Source organism: Chelonia mydas, chromosome 13, assembly GCF_015237465.2.
Source record: "Chelonia mydas isolate rCheMyd1 chromosome 13, rCheMyd1.pri.v2, whole genome shotgun sequence".
Classification (NCBI taxonomy): Eukaryota; Metazoa; Chordata; order Testudines; family Cheloniidae; genus Chelonia; species Chelonia mydas.
This window is the reverse complement of record NC_051253.2, coordinates 2,386,922-2,392,921: the sequence shown is the minus strand read 5'-3', so window position 1 is coordinate 2,392,921 and position 6,000 is coordinate 2,386,922. Positions and strand designations below refer to the sequence as shown.

At 48.9% G+C, this 6,000-nt stretch overlaps 1 protein-coding gene across 3 annotated transcripts in view; it reads left to right on the top strand.

Annotated features, from left to right (window-relative positions):
• The first annotated feature begins 372 nt into the window (after positions 1–372).
• The window catches only part of HCK (HCK proto-oncogene, Src family tyrosine kinase), a 33,642-nt gene continuing 28,014 nt past the window's right edge, over positions 373–6,000 (top strand). For all 3 annotated transcript variants that reach the window (XM_037915708.2, XM_007062486.4, XM_043527388.1), the window contains exon 1: positions 373–1,570. The gene's annotated coding sequence lies outside the window, so the exon portion shown is untranslated. The remainder of the gene's footprint in view (positions 1,571–6,000) is intronic.

Below are 6,000 nucleotides of genomic sequence, written 5' to 3'. Positions count from 1 at the left end.
CTGCCAGTGCCAAAGAAAACCAAAACCAAGAGAGGCCCACTGGCCCTAGCAATAGGCAGAGGGGAAATGACCCTTTCTGACTTGCAGCTTCCTGCTCTGCTGAACTCAGATATCCTCCTCCAGTGGCTGCCCCTCCTACCACTTCCTCCTCAGCTGCTGCCTCCACGGCACTGAGTTAGCCACCTGCTCTGAGATGCTGCCCCTTCAGCTTTTACTCAAGGTAGCTCAGAATGAAGGTCCTTTATCCATCAAATTACGCTTCCTGGTGAAAAACCACACCCGCAAGGCCACCAGGATATTCTGAGAGGGGTCTTCCCGCCAGCAGGATCCTGACCTTGCCCATTCCCTGCAGACACGAGCAGGTTGATACTCAGCAGTCTGAAAGGAAGAGTGAGGAATTCAGATGGGAGAGAGGTGGCCCGTCAGAATTTTCTGCCTGTTGTTCTAAGGAAGGGAATGAGGATGGAGAATGCTGGCGATGGGCAAACACTTCCCAGATCTGCTGCCGGCTAACAAGGAGGAGGAAGGAGGTGCTGAGAGTTCATTAAGGGCTTGATCCAGTCTGGCTCTCATGGAGCAGCTCCCATACTGCTACGGGAAATGCTGCTTAGCCATTTCCAAGCAGGGAACAGATCCTAAGGAGGCACAGACTAGGATGGGAAGCCATTTCAGGAGACAGCGCCTCATGGCAGTGACACCATCAGAACTTCTGAACTTTCTCCTGCCCACTCTCTGAATGCTATAAGGACTGACAAATGCTGATCTGGACCACTTTTTCCAGGTCCAGCACTTCACCCCTGTGCTGGTACGGCAGCCCCAAGTCTGAGCGTCTCTACTCACCTTACCTTTAACCAGGGGAACTGTGGAACTGGTCCCTGTGGATACTGGTGAAGGAAGGCTCCAACCACTGTTTGCTATGTAAATATCAGACAGAGAAGAAAAACAGCCAAAACCCTGCACCCCAAGCCCCCAGCACCTGAGCAACATCTGGGCTGTATGGCCTAATGCAGGCGTCATGGCTTGGAGAGCAGGGAGGGGAAGTTGAGGGGTATTTCCTCTTTTCTCCTCCCCAGAGACTGAGAGCTAGTTTGTGCTTTAGACGAGTGACCTCCCCTTGTCCCCACCTCTTCCACCCCTGTGTCTGCCCCGGTGATGGGAAGGGAGCCAGCTGGGCATTCCAGTGCAGCTAAGCAAGAAAAAACAGTCTATGAGCAGTTCCTGTGGCCTTTCTGTCCGTTTCAGGACATCCTCCGCAGGGCTGTGTGCTTCTCTTGTTGCTCTTCTGATTCCTTCACCCAGACTCTCCGCGCTCTGCCTCGCCAGGGGATGGGGAGCCACGGGGGCGCAAATTAACAGATGGAAAGGAATATTTTTATGTCCTGTGATAAAAAGTGAATATTGTGCCCTAAGTCTGCCGGGGACCTCGTCAACCCGCTAGGAGTCTGCTAAAATCCCAGAACATGGCCTAGCAGCTTCACCTAACCTCTGGAGGGAGCTTGACCACAAAACACTGGATTGTACTAATAATACTTAGCACCTGCCATCAGAGGATCTCAGAGCACTTTCTAAGGTGAGTAATGTCATTATCCCCATCTTACTGAAGCCAAGGTACCGGGGCGAAACGACGGGGCTGAGCCTCTACAGAGAGTCACTAACAGAACAGAGGCCAGTGCCCTGTTCTCAGACCCAGCAGGGCATAGATGCTGGAGCTGGCAAAGACAGGTCAGGGAATTCATTGACCTACCCATGCAGGATGCAGCCCCCCTGTTAGAGGACGCATGGGATATTACATTCATGCTGCCCTTGATTTGAGGACAAGCCCAGACTGGCTTATGAAACTTGATCTGGTCTGAGGTCCTTTCATAAAACTGGGATTCTTTAGACAAAGTTTACTTCCATTTAATATGTAAATCAACTATCATGTTATTCATATTACAGTGTACTTGCTAGTGTATATGTGTGCCATTTGCCTCTTCTGGAGAGAATCACAACTGCTCAGTTGTGTGTCATATCACCTATAGTGCTAATGGAGAGTCTTCTGTGGCTAAGGTAGCAGGGATCTGTGATGTTGGAGCAGAAGCAGCTGAGTTCTTTCCATATCATTGCTGGGATACTCCAAAGGGTTGGGGTGTGCAGTACAGTGACAGCTGTGAAGTCCCAGCTGGCTACAGCGGGGATGCAATGTGCAGTGAGATAAAGAAAGTTGGTAGGTGGGCCTGGACCCAGCTTCTGGGATGGAGAGAAATCAATCATTGCACTTACCATCTGGTGTCATTCTCCCTATGGGGATTTTATTCCTCAGCATCTCTTCCTATTATCTCTGCCCATTCATAATTCACCCCCTCTCCTCTCATGAACCAGGTTTATCCCCTGGACCCACTGGGAGGAAGGAGGTGAGGCTGGGGATTTATACACTACAGGATCCAAACCAGCACATTGCAACATGTCTGATGTGTCACAAATACCTGACCCCAATTTGTGTGGCTAATTACCAGCTAGAAATACATGGAGGAGTCTGGAAATAGCAATGGGATGTCAGCTACACATGTTTGTATAACAAAACCCAGAACTGCGTGTGATTTATATAGACCCTGATCATAAAAAGGGGAGTGTGTGATGGTCTTCAAAGGCTCAGGATGCTGGAATGCCACAACTCCAATGTCTATATTAGATCTCACACACACACAAATTAAGCTTGCAAAATCAAGCCCTCAAAATTTAGGAAATGCCAGAATTAAGGATAGGAGTACTTGTGGCACCTTAGAGACTAACCAATTTATTTGAGCATGAGCTTTCGTGAGCTACAGCTCACTTCATCGAAAGCTCATGCTCAAATAAATTGGTTAGTCTCTAAGGTGCCACAAGTACTCCTTTTCTTTTTGCGAATACAGACTAACACGGCTGTTACTCTGAAACCTAGAATTAAGGATGCCAGTGCAACCTTAATTTGCCCCCCCCTTGTGCGTATGCAATACAATACAGTCTTTAATTATGTGATGACATGCTATTTTTTTCTACAGGCCCTCTGCTTCCTTCAATGCCCAGGCCAGTTAATGAGCAACAGTTCAAAATTTTATTTTATTGTCATTGTTCAGTGTGTGCTCCAGCCCTTATCTACCACACCCTATTCAAACCCTGCTCTGAAGATGGAATTATTAATTTCCTCATAGACCTTTTCTATGGTGCTCATCACTATAGTGTGTGAGTGCTTCACAAATACCAGTTTATCATCACATGAGATGAAGGGGTGGTGTGACTCCCCTTTTTCCAGATGGAGAACTGAGGCACAGAGAGATTGTGAAAAGTTTCCACTAATTTTGGATGCCCAAATTCAGAGGCCTCGGATCTGATTTCGCAGCGTATTTATCATTGCAGAGCACTGTGTATGTTCAAAGCCCAGCTCCCATTGACTTCAGTGCAGCTGTGAGTGCTCAGCTCTTTTGCAAATCAGACGCCAGGGTCTCAAGTGGTGCACCGAGAAAATGAGGAACACACAATTAGTGACTGCCTGGGAAATTCTTGGTTTAAGTAAGCATCACAGTTTCAGGATAACTCCATTCCCCTTCTGCAGTCCCTTGAGAGCACCCATTTAAAGGTTTCTGTTTCCCATCCATCACTTCTCTGGGGCAGAGACCCACGTCTCTCTCTCCCTTCTGGCTAAAGATTTTAAGGCTGCACAGCTCCCTGCCTTCACTGTGCTATCCCCAGCAAGCCAGGCTGCCCGAACAGGCCAGTGTCAGTGCTTTGCTTTCTCTCTGAGGGCTACGAATGAAGTCACAGCTGTCACTGTGCTGCATGCCACAATCATTTAGAGCTTTACAGAAATTATGGGGAGAAAACTCAGCTGTTTCTGCTCCAACATCACAGATTCCTGCTCCCTTAGCCACAGAAGACTCTCCATTAGCACTATAGGTGATATGACATGCAGCTGAGCAGTTGTGATTCTCTCCAGAAGAGCCAAGTGGCACACACATACCCTAGCCAGTGCATTGTAATTTGAATAACATGATAATAGATTTACATATTAAATTCAAGTGCCCCAGTGAACTGCCTGCAGTTATGTCACCACATAGCTCCTTCTAGGCAAGCACAATTATTCTTACGATAAAAGTGTTACAGAGAAAACATATTAAACAATAAAAGAATCTACATGCATGCTAAAAATCTTACCAGAGGTCACCCATCAGTCTTATGGGGCACTAGTAGGTAAAATCCTTCCAACCCTTCCCCAAGGATTGGGACTCCCCTTGGACAGAAGGTCCTGTCCATTTGCTGGATCAGAAAGCAGGCCATGAGCCAGTTTACACGCAGGCTATTTATCCAAAAGTCATTTCTTTGTCTAGCGGTGTCTGGAGAATCCAGTTTGAACTAGTATATGCAAGCATCCCCAAGAAGCAGTACCTGGTGTGTGTGTGTGGGCGGGGGGGTTACTACCTGGCTGATTTGCCTTAGTCACCACCCACAGTGCTTAGTTCCTGAGGAGTTGTGGCAGCCCGTCCCCATGGAGAAGGACACAACTGGCCATCATCCATTCGCTTAAAACAATGGATACTGCAGGAAGTTGTTCTATCTGTCACCCAGCATCACATAGCAACTCTGGGGCAGCGTCGGGGATAAACTCCAGTTCTCCAAGGCAGCAGTCATCTGCCTTAGCCATGAGACCAGCCTTTCCCTTCCTTCAAACCCCTGCCTCATTCACTGCACCGCCCTGATTAAACCCTGAAGCAGGTTCATGTTGTGCACCAAACGAGACAGTGGTTCTGTCAAAAAATAGGATGTGATCATCTAATTAAAGGCTGTATCGTCATGCAGATACTTCAGCCCCGTGTGTGTAAGGTTGCATGGGCAACCTGAATTCCAGCATTTCCTTACTTTTGAGTGCTTGACTTTGGCACCTTAATACTGTTCTTTTAACATAGTTACCAGGAGTAATTTCCTAGATTTCTAATAGCAAAGCAAAAAAAAAAACCAAACAAACAAACCAAACCAAACCAAACCACTTCAGAAATTCCATCATGTAGCATCATAATGACACCAGCATGGATCATTGGGAGGGTTGGAATCTTTAGATCCAACCACTCAGACCTCTGCCCCTTGACGTAATGGAGCAACTGTTAGCAGTAGTAGGCTGTATCCTCTAGGTGAACCAGCACTAGAGGGGAATAAGCCACACATTTTGCCAGGGGCGTTTCACAGATATTTGCTGACAGCCGAGGAATGGGCTCTGGAATCTTGGGCTCCATTCCAGGTTCTGGAGCTGGTTGTGCTCGAGTGCACACAGATGCTTCTGTCCATTCTCCCAGGCTTGATCCCTTCTGCCTCATCCCTCCAACATGTGTCTCTCCCAATCCTGTCTCTTCTCCTGGGCTTAGGCTTCTCATCCAAGTCTCTTTGCCCAGCAAGTCCCGACCCAGTTCACCCCTCCTGGTTCCTTGTCCAACCCATCTCTCCCCTCCCAGCCCCATCTCCCAGTCCTAGTCTCCCCCCCTAGACTCCTCACCCAAGCTCAGTCTCCGCCCTCCTTCCCTGGCTCTTTGCTCCAGTCTCCCCGTTCCATGACTCCTTGTCTGAGCCTCAGCCCCAGCTCTCTCCCCTGACCCACAACTCCTTGTCAGATCTGACTCCTGCGGCCTGCCCCATTCCCCCTGTACTAGTTCCTGGTCCTAGTCTTCTTGTCCAGCCAGTCCCAGTTTCCCCCACCCTCCAGCTCCTTCTCAAAAGTCAGTGTATCCCCTCCCATACAACTCGATCCCAGTCTCCCATCTTTCCCTCACTGGCTCCAAGTCCCCAGCACCCAGCCTCCTGGCCCAACCAGTTGCACCTTCCCCACCGGAGTCCCCATCCCAGTCTCTTTACTCAGCTAGTACAAGCCTTCCAACCCACCCCTGGCTCCCAGCCCCACCCTTTTTGCTCAGCTTGTCCCTGTCCCAATTTCCAGTCCCAGTCTCCCCAGACTCCACATCCCAATCCACTCCTTTCCCTCCCCTGTAGTCTGGTTTT